This window comes from Bufo bufo, chromosome 3, assembly GCF_905171765.1.
Source record: "Bufo bufo chromosome 3, aBufBuf1.1, whole genome shotgun sequence".
In the NCBI taxonomy this organism is placed as follows: Eukaryota; Metazoa; Chordata; class Amphibia; order Anura; family Bufonidae; genus Bufo; species Bufo bufo.
The window spans coordinates 74,842,277-74,856,324 of NC_053391.1; positions in this window are offsets into that span (position 1 = coordinate 74,842,277).

Genomic DNA, 14,048 nt, shown 5'->3' on the forward strand with positions numbered 1-14,048 from the left:
TAACAGTTTGCAGAAAAAACTGTCCCTAGTGCATGAGCATCTTGTCACATCTCTCACTATGGGCTTTGCCTAGCTATGGCTTCCTGAGGATAGGCTGGCTGCATGGCAATATAGGTGATCTCGCTTTCCCAAGCTTATCTCCTCTACACTTACTTTCAGTTTCTAACACGTGCAGCCGCCATTTTAGGAAAAATGATAAGTTACCACAAAGCATGAAGAAATTCAGATTTGTTTAGAATCAAAGATGCTTCACTTTGCTCAACATTAATTGCCATATTCTAACCCCCATAACATTTTTATAGTTATCTCTTTTCTTGCAAAGTCTCATATTCCACTAACTTGTGACATAAAATAAAATTTTACATGAACTCGCCATGCCCCTCACGAAAAACCTTGGGGTGTCTTCTTTCCAAAATGGGGTCACTTGTGGGGTATTTATACTGCCCTGGTATTTTAGGGGCCCTAAAGCGTGAGAAGTAGTTTGGAGTCCAAATGCGTAAAAAATTCCCTGTGAAATCCTAAAAGTACTCATTGGAATTTGGGCCCCTTTGCGCACCTAGGCTGCAAAAAAGTGTCAGACATGTGGTATCGCCATACTCAGGAGAAGTAGGGCAATGTGTTTTGCGATGTCTTTTTACATATACTTATGCTGGGTGAGAGAAATATCTCTGTAAATGACAACTTTTCTAATTTCTTTATACAAAGTTGTCAATTTACAGAGATATTTCTCTCATCCAGCATGGGTATATGTAAAAAGACACCGCAAAACACATTGCCCTACTTCTCCTGAGTACGGCGATACCACATGTGTGACACTTTTTTGCAGCCAAGATGCGCAAAGGGGCCGAAAGTCCAACGAGTACCTTTTAGGAGGGCATTTTTAGGCATTTGGATTCCAGACTTCTTCTCACGCTTTAGGGCCCCTAAAATGCCAGGGCAGTATAAATACCCCACATGTGACCCCATTTTGGAAAGAAGACACCCCAACGTATTCCGTGAGGGGCATGGCGAGTTCATAGAAGATATTGTTTTTTGGCCCAAGTTAGCGGAAATTGATTTTTTTGTTTTTTTCTCACAAAGTCTCCCTTTCCGCTAACTTGTGACAAAAAGTTCAATCTTTCATGGACTCAATATGCCCCTCAGCGAATACCTTGGGGTGTCTTCTTTCCAAAATGGGGTCATTTGTGGGGTGTTTGTACTGCCCTGCCATTTGAGGGTCTCCGCAATCATTACATGTATGGCCAGCATTAGGAGTTTCTGCTATTCTCCTTAGGCCTCATGCACACGACCGTTGTTTGGGTCCGCATCCGAGCCTCTGTTTTGGCGGCTCGGATGCGGACCCATTCATTTCAATGGGGCCGCAAAAGATGCGGACAGCACTCCGTGGCTCCGTTCCGCGGCCCCGCTAAAAAAATATAACATGTCCTATTCTTGTCCGCGCTTTGCATTTATATTGCCGGCGCCCATTCCGTTCCGCAAATTGCGGAAGTTAACACGGGTGCCTTCCGTTTTTTGCGCATCCGCGGTTTGCGGACCGCAGAAAACGGCACGGTCGTGTGCATGAGGCCTTATATTGAGCATACGGGTAATGAGATATTTTTTTTTTTCGTTTAGCCTCTGGGCTGAAAGAAAAAATGAACGGCACAGATTTCTTCATTCGCATCGATCAATGTGGATGCAAAAATCTCTGCCAAAAAATGTGCAAAAAAAAAAAAGAAGCTGCGATCGCTAATAAAGATACAAAAAGCTCAAAAGTGATCTTTATAGCGCCGCAGCGATTTTACGGTGTTTTTGCAGTGATCAGGAAAAAAAAAACTTCTGTCACTGCGGTGGGGTGGACTGAACGCAAGTGTGCACACAAGATCAGGCCTGATCGGGCGAACACTGCGTTTTTTGTAGAGCCTAAGGTGACCCTAATGTACTGATATAGATCTGATTGCGATCAGTCTTGATCACTTACAGATACTATATAGTACTAGTGCTGATTAGCGACAGCGATGACGCTAATCAGCGACTAATCAGTGACTGCGGTGCGGTGGGCGCTAACTACCTAACAAGTGGCTAACTAACTGGCGGTGATAAGGGACCCTTAGGCCCCATTCACACGTCCGCAATTCTGTTCCGCATTTTGCAGAACGGAATTGCGGACCCATTCATTTCTATGGGGACAGACTTTGTCCCGCTCGGATACGGAATTGCAGATCTGCACTTCCGGGTCCACACTTCCGTTTCGCAAAAATATAGTACATGTCCTATTCTTGTCCGCAATTGCGGACAAGAAAAGGCATTTTCTATATAGTTCTGGCAATGTGCGGATCCGCAAAATGCGGAAAGCACATTACCGGTGTCCGTGTTTTGCGGATCCGCGGATCCGCAAAAAACATACGGACGTCTGAATGGAGCCTTACAGGGGGGTGATCAATGACAGGAGGGTGATCCGGGAGTCTATATGGGGTGATCAGGGGTTAATAAGCGGTTAATAAGTGACAGGGGGGGGTGTAGTGTAGTGTGGTTCTTGGTGCTACTTACAGAGCTGCCTGTGTCCTCTGGTGGTCGATCCAAGCAAAAGGGACCACCAGAGGACCAGGTAGCAGGTATATCAGACGCTGTTAACAAAACAGCGTCTGATATACCTTTCTGGGGTTAAAAAAATCTGATCTACAGCCTGCCAGCGAATGATCGCCGCTGGCAGGCTGTAGATCAGCTCGTTTACCTTCCGATCCTGTGAACGCGCGCTTCTGTGTGCGCGCGTTCACAGGAAATATCGTGTCTCGCGAGATGACGCGCCGATGTGTCAACGAGGAATAACCCGACCGCCCGCAGGATGCATCCCTGCGTTAGGCGGTCGGGAGCTGGTTAAACTTATTTTAAGTCACCCTAGGTGACTATAGCATGCAATCATTAGATTGCATCTTGTTTTTTTGTATTGTGTGCTTATCTATTACAGAATACTTAATTCAGTATATTCCAATGCAGTGCTGCCACCGACAGGCCTGTATTGGAATATACTAGTAATCAGATTGGAAGCCTTGTACAGGCCTATTACTATTACAGGCCGCCTTCCCCGATCTCAGCCAACAAACGGTGGCCCAGGGAAGCATGCCGCTACTGGTTTTAGTGCTCCAAGATGCCATGGTCACATTTAACCACGGCATCTGAGGGGTTAAATGGCTGTGATCAGTATTACTGCAGATTACAGACTATAGCCTCTGCAGCGTAAAACATCAGAAACCTTGTAGTTATGGTGCTCGCTGCACTCGCGAGCGGGCACCATAAATAAAGACATGTACAGCGGAGGTCTGGAAAGGCTTAATACATAGGTTTCCAACCTATGCCATTGGAAGGGCACCTGATTATAAATATATATATATATATATATATATATATATATATATATATCAAGATAGAGTTATATTTACATTGTAATTCCTCTTCAAACTCTATTACTTTTTAATTCATTGATGCTACAAAATTATTATCTAAACTTTTGCAAGTTTAAGTTAAAGAAAAGCTTCTCCCACTGCACATTGACTGTTGTACAGATTATAACATAGCATAAACTGGTAATGTAGTGGTTTTCTGAGCTAGCGGGATGGTAGCGAAATACAGTTCTGAGTATCAATTAGACCCAGTGTGAGAGTCAGCATGCATATAATCTTATGGTATCATGGTGGGCAAAAGAGCAAGCATGGGTAAGCATATGCTCTGTATGGTACAGACGAGCAGTGCTGATCTTGACATGGCCACCAACATGGTCTTTGGAGAAGATAATAATTACGGCTTCACTCTTTCTTACTCACAGAACAGTCCCACAGTGCGTGCAGCTCATAGACAGGCTTAGCAAGACCCCCAGTCTGCTAATGGAAAAAGCCAGATGTCAGCCTAGCTAAGAGAATATAATCTATAGCAACAGGCCCTTAGCTCGGTGCATGTAAGGTCATGAGGTCAGACTGAATGAGCTGCACAGCACCTGTCAAGACAGCATTGTGAACCATCATCATTTCTCCTGTCATGCCAACAAGCAAACAAGCGCGCTTTTCTGAATAATGTGCGCGACGGAGTAAACAAATTGTTAACAACAAAATCATAGAAAACAGCATAAATATCTACAATATTGACATTGCCTACAACAATATGTGTTGTGTGTTAGCAGCGAAATTGTGGAATGCAGCTTATCACAGTAAAATAGGTTTCATGGTATGAATGGGGGCTAAAGTTACAATAATAAAATGGAATCTTCCGTAGAAATTATCACATTTTTAATAAAATGGAAGGTAGATTTTTGACTCCATGCTATGGGCAACTCTTTGTGATAACAGATTTACTAATGTGTCTATGCCTAAAGTTTTTTCAAAAAGTGTCGCAAATTCGGTGCCATTAGAGTTTCTCAAATTTTTTACAACTCACTCGAAAAGGGTTAATGCTTGGCAGGTAGGATGTGGCTTCATGGGAAAGAGACGAGGCCCGAGAGGCACCAAAATTGCACGACAGTTCTGGCATAAAGTTCTGTCTCAGAACTTCCTGCTTTACTGAGCTACCTAACCAAACTCAGCATGGTTTTCTCTATAACTGAAATTCTATAATGTATCACGGGATTGCTCCATCTGCCACACTCTTGCCTCTGCAGTGGTCAGCCCCCCTACACCTCCTCGCCCCATTTTAGTCAGGCAAGCCCTGTGTACATGGGCGGTTTGGCCACTTGAAATACTCCTGGAAAAAAAACTAAAAGTGGCCCCTTGTAGGCAGGTCCAAATTGACAGAAGACAGGGCATCAAAGTCGGCAGGCACAAAAGAGGTAGATGGGGCCTGCAATACTGTAGTGTAGCACATAACAGCACCCCAACAGAACCAAATAGGACAGTGCTGCACAAAATACTGCCTCAGCAGAAACAAATACCACTGTGCATTACACAATACTGCCGCCTTCATCACTGTGTTCAACTGTATCACAACCCTGTGGACGGGGATACATTTGAATTCAGGAGGACACCTGCAGCCGTTGGCCAGGTGCATCAGTGCCTGATGCTCCCAGCATTAATTAATGCTTAGAGCATCAGATCATTATGTACCAGGCCTGCAGCCATGAGGAGGGCTTGGGCGGCCCACTGTGAAATTTCCTTGTAGGGTCTATGGCCAGTCCATCCCTGCCTGTGTAGCATTACAGAGAAAAGCATGCTGGGCTTGGGAAGCAATCCCAGCAGGAAGTGATGAAAACAGGAAGTTCTGCTCTGCTTCCTCTGCTTTTTGAACCATATTCCAATGTAGCACCATAGGGACTTTAGGAGGGACAATGATGCCGGTAGAGCCACTCAGAAAGTGCTCACTTCTGTCTCCTTTCACCTACTTTTATCCTTCAATAAACGTTGGGTTTTTAAGCTCTCTGTATATTTCCCAAGGGCAAGGCCCAGCCAGTTTATAGTCCTATAATACAAAATCCATTCTTGTTCTGACAACATGGTTTGAAGAAAGGCCCATGAAAGGGATGATATTTTATAAAACTGAAACCGAAGAAGTAATATGGGTTATGATCACTTTATAGTACTTGCTTTATTTTGCTTTTTCCTATTATCTTTTCTGACAGAATCTCTAATTCTATAGCGGAACACTTCTGACAGCAAACCTTCCCAGATGGTCATGATAATTAATTTTAAAAAGAACACTTGGTTTCCTCAGTAAACATAAAGATGAAGGTAGCATATTGTGAGATATGTTTCCAAAAAGTTTCCAGTCAGAGAATTAATGACTTTTTGAACCAGTCAAAAGCTATAGAACTATTCTCGACCTTTGGTTCCCAAACGTAGAAGTCATTATACAAGATATCATAGTCGTGTTCTTTAAATTAGGGAATTAGAATTGAGACTGATAACCTTGAAGACAGACAATTGAAAATCAAGCACAAGATAAGCCGGTTGCAGTGCTTAATTGGCAAGCATTTAACTGAACCTGATTACTTACAATGGTTTAACTCTATCCTCAAATAGCCTTACGAAGACATACTATATTTTTACAAGATTACTTTGAGAGCCATATAGAAAAGGTAACTTTCTGGGATTGCCTTGCCAGGAATATAGCTATGTAAAGCTACAGAAAACCTAGAAGGTCTAGAAGATCAACCAGCCTTTAAAACTGAAGTCATTTAAAGGGAGTCTGTCACCTCCAAAATCAGTTTCAAAGTAAGCATACTGCTAGGTAGGGTAGATGCCCCAAAACATAACAATACCCTTCATGGGAAAATCTGGTCCTCTAATCTTGAGAAATGCTTCATTACCACCTCTGAAATCAGTCAAAGGATAGGGGAGGCATTGGACATCTTTGCTGATGGACAAGCCACCAAATGAAACAGCCCTACCAATGGTGCACCAAAAACCTTATTTGTATATGAATATAATAGAACCATTTCCTAGGATTAGAGGATTTTCATGAGAGGCATGGTTAGGTTTGGGGCACCTACCTCACATGCAGGTATGCATACTTGGAGGTGACACACTCCCTTTAATTAAATAGGCTTCTATGGGCTTCCCTAATAGATGACATAGCACATAGAAATGTAGCCAATTACTGATCATAGGTGTTTACTGCTGGGATGAACCTTGCAGCTCCTTGCACAGTAGGTTCTCTGGTATCAGCCTAGGAGGGTGGATCCAAGCCGATCATGCAATGGAATAGCTTAGTGATTATGAATAACATCATTCGATGGGAATACCTTTTGGTTTGCAAACTTTACAAGAAAAAACAATCATACTGGAGATCTTTTTTGAGAGCAATCTATAAAGTGGCATTTCAAAGCAGGGTCTGCAGAGTAAGGTCTCATGCACACAGGCTGGTATTTTGCATCATTTTTTGCAAAGGCAAAAACACGAGTGTATAATTGATATCAAACACAGAATGGAAACATTTTAGCTTATGTTCTGTTCCTATATTTCAATTAACCCCTTCTCAGCGCTCCAATGTAAAATTATATCGGTGATAGAGGTTTAAAGATGGAACATAGACTCACACAGCGCAGGTCCTTTGGCAGGTCTTTTTCAATCAAGAGAGTAGTGGACTAGCTAGCGGCATGACGTAGGTGAGCCGCGCTCCTCCTCCGGCTGCCGTCTCCGCTCTCTCACCTCTCTCCACCTCGCCTAGCTTTGCTCCCTGATGTGCATCCCGATGGAACACCGCCCTCTGGCCAGGCCTGGCTAGCCGATCCTAGATGGGAGCTCGAGTTACCTGCCTGCTGCCCGCTGTGATCCACCGTAAGCTGCGAGCTGACTGTTTTGGCCCGTCATCTGATCCCGCCTGCCTGTTGTGACCAGCGGCATGATGGTTCGTTCCTGCTCCTGCCGAGGTGCCGTGTGCCGGCGGTGGTAAGCCTCTGATACGCTGGACTGGGCCCCTGTTATATCTCGCTCCTTGCTGTTTTATCAGTTACCTGCAGCCACCAGCCACCTATTATATAACGCCCGCCTTAATCCGACATATGGGTGCCCGATACCCGCTCCCTGCCGTGACTTGCCGCGACTTGTTCCATGTTGCCCTGCTGCCTGGGGGGAGCTAGGTGTTGGAGCTGGTAAAGCTACTAGGTAAACTGGGCTACAGCCCTCGTGGGCGAAGTAGGGGCTCGGTGCCAGGCACCCTGCGGGTGAATTGGATGTCCCGACCCTAATATTGAGGGCTGAGGAGTGTGCTGACCCCCGGTGCGGCCGGGCGACGGTGGTGGCGTGGTGTTCTCAGCCTTCTGTGCCATCATTTCTGTCCCTGTTGGGGAGCCCGGCTGATTGCGGCGGCTGGCTGCGGGCCCTGGGGCTGTCAGATGTGTGGTTGTTAGGGTCTGGGGCTGCGATATTAGTGGAACTAACGAACGTAAAGGCCCATAAAGCCTTAGTGGAACTAGTGGAACTAACTAGTGGAACTAACGAACAGTAAAGGCAGCAAGGCCCATAAAGTACCCTCTTTAACTCACAGATTTCTGGATTTTGCCTGTTTTCTTCTGGATGGACTGGCGCCCCCCTGACAAACCCAGTTGCTAGGGGTAATTTGATTCCGCAACTGTGTAGCTGAAAAGCCAAACTTTGGTGTCTGCACCTTGAACGTAAGAGGGTGCCCCCACTGGGTACCCTGCTCCTGCATACTGTTTATGGGACATATTTCTCAAAACCGGCTCTGATACTTTGCTTTGCTTTGATACTTTGTTTTACTTTGCTTTTGATAATTTGATAATCTGCTTTGATACTAATTGGGTTCGCTTCATTCATATTCTCATGACCGTTATATAACTGCCGATCACCTTATTTCAGCCGGTTAGCGGCTTATCTCGCCTATCTATATCATCGTTATATAAACCCCAGGGCAACTCTATTAAGTTTCTCAATTGGGGGTGGTAGCCAATTAACTTGCACATATCCTGGGCCCTTTGTATTTACATCTAGTCAGTGACTACTCTTTTCTCTGATGTGTATTAGCTTCTTTTTCTTATGTGCCTGGCTAAAATAGATGAGTGGTGCCCTGTACATATTTGTATATGAGATATAGTTGTCTGGGAATTGTGTTCATAGACGCAATATATCGAACTTTATAAAAATGCCGCCAAAATATCGTAAATCAGGTGGTCTGTCCTCTCCAAAAGGTGGATCAGGGGGGAGCCCACAGGCTCGATTAGATAAATTCTTGAAATCACCACGCCCCAAAACTAGAGGAGGGGTTCAGAGATCTGCTTTTCAGGCTGAGATAGGACTGGACAATGTGGATCGGTCAGAGCAGGGGGTATTAAAGAACAGTTCATCTCATAGTGAAGGTTTTGAGAGCATTAATAAAAAATTGCAGGATATACTGGGAGTAGTAAATGCTACCAGCACTTCGGTCGCAGAGTTGGCTTCTTCCCTTGCAGTAGTACAGGGGGACGTCACCATAATAAGAGACGAAATGACGAAGCTGAGACTAAAGGTGAAGGAATTGGAAACTACAGTTAACTCTGTCAGTGTAGAGAACGGTGTATTAAAGAACAGACTAAAAGAAGTAGATGAAGACCGTACATGGTTAAGAAGGAAAGTGGTAGAACTGGAGGACAGATCGCGTAGGTACAATCTGCGATTAGTAGGGTTCCCAGAGGGGGCAGAACAGGATGATACGCCAAAATTTATCCAGAAGTGGCTGGTAGAAAATTTGGGGCCAGAGTACGATGTGTCTACCTTCTGTGTGGAAAGGGCCCATAGGATCCCTTTTAAAAAACCGCCTCCAGGTGCCCCTCCTTGGGCAATTTTAGCTAAATTTGTCTGCTTAAAGGATCAGGATTGGGTTTTTAAACGCAAAAGAGAAGTATTAGAAACATATTTTGATAATAACCTGATATCGATATTTCCTGACTTCTCTCGAGAGACGCAAAACCAAAGAAGATCCTTTTTTGATGTTAAGAAAAGATTGATCTCAGCTAAGATTAAGTATTCAATGTTATATCCCGCTAAATTAAGAGTGGTAGACAAAGATACTGTCCGATTCTTTTCTAGACATGAGGAGGCGGCACAATGGTTGGATTCCAGGGGTTTATGAAATACTATGAAGAGGAGGTGGGGAGGGGGGTGGGTGAGGGGAGGTGGCGGGGGGAGGTTTGGTGGAAGGTGAGAGGTTGATGGGTATTGTAAAATGCCCTGTCAACCATACAGGGGGGGGTTTTGGGGGTGGGTTTTAGGGAGGGATTGGCTGCCGTTCTCCGTCTCGTGGTCATGCGTGCCTCTCCGCTGAGATTGTAGATACCTTTACTCATATGATATGCCGTGTAATATCTTATGTTGGAATGTGAGAGGGTTGGGAGACAGAGTGAAGAGGACGGTAGTATTTGACCTTGTGATCCGTCATTTGCCCGCGATTGTCGCACTATTAGAGACTCACGCAACAGAAGATAGGATTTACACACTGAAAAGGAAATGGGCCTCTCTGGAGTATCACGCTTGCTACTCTTCTTATGCAAGAGGTATCAGTGTATACATTCATAGAGGGATAGAGTTCCAACCGTTAGACAGTGCCATCGATAAAGAGGGGCGATATGTATTTCTTCATGGGTTTTGGAAAGGGCAGGAGGTGATATTGGCTTTTATATATATCCCCCCTCCATTTAAATCAACGTTTTTTTCACATTTATCTCAATATATATCTACTAAAAATCAATGTGCCTTATTGGTGGCAGGCGACTTTAATGCGGTACCAGACCCTGAGTTGGACCGGTTCTCTTCACTCTCTGGGCGCGGTCGCAGCGGGTCCCCTTTGACCGCTGTGTGCCAGGAGCTGGCGCTGGTTGATATCTGGCGCCACCTCTATGGCAATAAAAAAAAATTTTCATGCTTTAGCCAGTCATACGGGTCTATGTCCCGTATTGATCTGGCATTTGCTAGTCAGGATCTGTGCGGTCATGTCCTGAGAATGAGGTACGAGCCTCATGGAATCTCGGATCATTCTCCAGTCTTGATCGTGTTTGTGGAGGCCCCAACTTCAGGTAGAACCTTTAAATTGAACTCGCACTGGTTTGAGGTGATAGGGGAGCAACCCCATGTAGATCATGATATTCAGGAATTCTGGGGCTTCAACGTAGGCTCAACACATATTCATTATGTGTGGGACGCGTTGAAGGCACATATTAGGGGTCTGTACTTTAATAAAATCCATAGATTTAGAACGGAAATACGTCGTAGGGAAAAACAGCTGACAGACTCAATAAGGAGTTTGCGTGCCGTATTAATTGACTGTCATGTCATTAATTCTCAGCTTAAGACACTTCTGTATAAAAAAGCACAACATAAGCTCTTTTTCCAAGGTCAGAACCGATTTTGTGAATCTGGTAAAACGGGCAGGTTTTTGGCCCGTCTGGTTGCCAACCAGAGAGAGGTTACCATTATAAAAGAAGTCAGGAACTCTCAAGGAATTGGGGTGAGATCCGTAGAGGAGATAAGAGAGGAATTAGTGAAATATTATTCTACCCTCTATAAATCTGAGTCTATGTTTAGACGTACGGACATGGATCAATACCTCCAACAATTGGCGCTCCCCCAGTTATCTACCCAGGAGAGAGGGATGTTGGACTCCCCTATTCTTTTGGAGGAACTTCAAGCGACTCTTCCGTTATTAAAGTATAGTTCATCCCCCGGCCCAGATGGGCTGCCGTTTGAAATCTATAGGTACCATGCCAAATCTCTTTTGCCGATTCTACTTCAAGTCTTTAATGAATCCTGCGCATTTGGCTCTTTACCACCATCATTTAGAGAGGCAGTGATTATCTTGGTCCTGAAAAAGGAGAAGGACCCATGCGATGTGGGGTCATATAGACCCATATCGCTCTTAAATACGGACTATAAGATCTTCGCAAAAAATTTGGCTAACCGCTTGAAGAGGGTTATAGCTGGTCTGGTCCACCCTGACCAGACGGGCTTTATCCCGGGCCGCCAAATACAGACGTAGAAGAGAATCGTATAGAAGGCTTCGGGGTGGCGGGAGTGAGCGATAAAATAGGTCTATATGCAGATGATGTGATTCTGTTCCTGGATCAGGGATGGAAAATCCTTCCGTTTGTCATAGAGGTAATAGAATCCTACGGTAAATTATCAGGTTATATGATCAACTGGACAAAGTCATCGCTCCTCCCGCTGAACCGGAAAGCTGTAGATGTGGGGAGCCGAGTCTGTGTCTTGGCCCCTAATGATTCCTTGAACTATCTGGGAGTTAAGATTGGGGTTCCAATAAGTAGGTTTTACGACCTGAATCTGGCCCCAGTTTTGAATAAAGTTAGGACCAAAGTTGGCGCTTGGCGGAAACTAATATTGGCACAGACAGATCGAATTGCATTGATCAGGATGATTATTTTACCTATAGTCTTGTTCCCGATGTGTGCTTCCCCTATTTGGATTGACGATATCTTCTTTCATAGATTGGAGACTCTTATTAACGACCTAATCTGGGGTAGGAAGAGGGTGCGTATAAAGCAGAGATATCTATGGTTGTCGGAGGCAGATGGTGGGCTGTCACTACCTTTTTTTCAAGGTTATTATTTTTGTGCCTAGATTCAGCGGTGTTGTCATTGGAAAGAGAGTTTACTATCACAATACTTGAATAAAGTTACTGACACACCAATAGAGAACATTTTTGTATGTTTGAAAACTGGTACTATGGGAATGAGGAGGTCCTTGCTGGTCCCTTGCTCACTGCAGAGGGTGTGGAACAGGCTGAAGGAGATCCTTAAATTCTCCGGTCCGTTTGGTTTCACTCCTCTGTGGGGGAACGGGGCGCTGGAGGAGTTCTTCAAAATTATAGACTTTGGTTACTGGACACGAAATGGCATCTATACGGTGTCTCACCTTTTTTACTTAGGTCGCTTTAAATCACTTTTGGAACTCGGATTTAATTATTGTTCACCATTAGATGTATTTATGTATGCACGTTTGAAACACTTATTTGAAGCCTCTAGGAATAGGGGTCGTATTTTCCCACGAGAGAATATATTTTTTGATTACTGTTACGCCCAGAAGGATGAGAAGGTGAAAATATCTAGATTATATTCTAAACTCCGAATGGCACTGGCAACTGTAACGCCTTTTAAAAGCCCAAGTAAATAGGAGCAAGAGTTGAATTGCCCTCCTTTACATTGGTCTACTATTTATAGGAACGTGAGAAGGGCGACAGTTTCCAGTGCACATAGACTAATTCAATTTAAGATCCTCCATAGGTTGTATTATACGCCCCAAATTCAAGGAAAATTTCCCCAAAATAGGGGTCGGGACTGCTGTTGCCCTAAATGTGGATATGTTAATGCAAACTATGTCCACTTGCTTTGGAGTTGCAATAAAATAAGAAAATATTGGGATGAGGTCTTCTCTGCTCTACAAAAATAATCTTCAATGAATTATAACCCGGGGATCTTGATAGTGATTTTAGGAGATTATGGTTCAGAAACAGAAGTCCCCCCCCAGGTTAGACGGATTTGGATGAGAGGTTTGATGGTGGCGAAAGCTATATTGGTGAAGTACTGGGGCTCTGCCTCCCAGCCCTCTTCAAGGGAGTGGGATCTATACCTTCAACAAATTAAAATTTATGAGGATATGGAAAGGAAGCGGAGAGTAGCACGCAGAGCCACGTAGATATTTCTAAGTATTTACTGTTTTGTTGTATTTGTAAGAATTGAGGGGAACGACAGCCAATGGGGGGGGGAGGGATATAAGGATATGTATGATTGTTATACTATATACACTGATTTGTTTTAAATTGGTCTATGTATTAACTTTACGTATTTTCAAAATAAAAATAAAAAGATTTAATAAAAAATAAAAAAATAAAAAAAATGGAACATAGTGTAATCCCCATAGACTCCAATGATAATGCATTGAGGTCTATGAGAGAAGCAATCTAATGATTGCTTGTTAAAGTTCCCTAGGAAAACTAGGAAAAGTAAAAAAAAAAAAAAATAAAATCATCCGCCTTTCCCTAAAATTTTAATTTAAATACCTAAACAATTAAAAAAAATAAACATCCTGGTCATCTACATGTGTGAAAACGTCCCTACCTATAATTATACTCAAATATTTATCCTTTATGTCAAACGGCAAAATTGAAAAAAAAAAGTCTAAAAGGCCGATTCACTGTTTAGTGGTCACTTCACCACCCTCTTAAAATTGAATAAAAAGTGATCAAAAAGTCAAACACTCCGCAAAATGATATCAAAGAAATGTACAGATTGCCCCACAAAAATTGAGCCCTCACACATCTCCATACACATAAAATTAATAAGGTTATGGGGGTCAGAATATGGCGATGGCAAAAAAAAATTTTTTGGATTAAAATGCAAAAAAAAACTGTATGTATATGTGGTATCGTTGTAATCATACTGACACTGAGAATGAAAGTAACAGGTCAGTTTTAGCATAGGAAACACTGTAAATACAAAACCAAACCACTGTGGCAGAATTATTATTATTTTTTTATAATTTCACCCCATTTGGAATTTTTTCCCAACTTCACACTACACTGTATGCAACTATAAATGGTGTAATTAAAAATTACAACTGTTCCTGCAAAACCCACACTCTCAC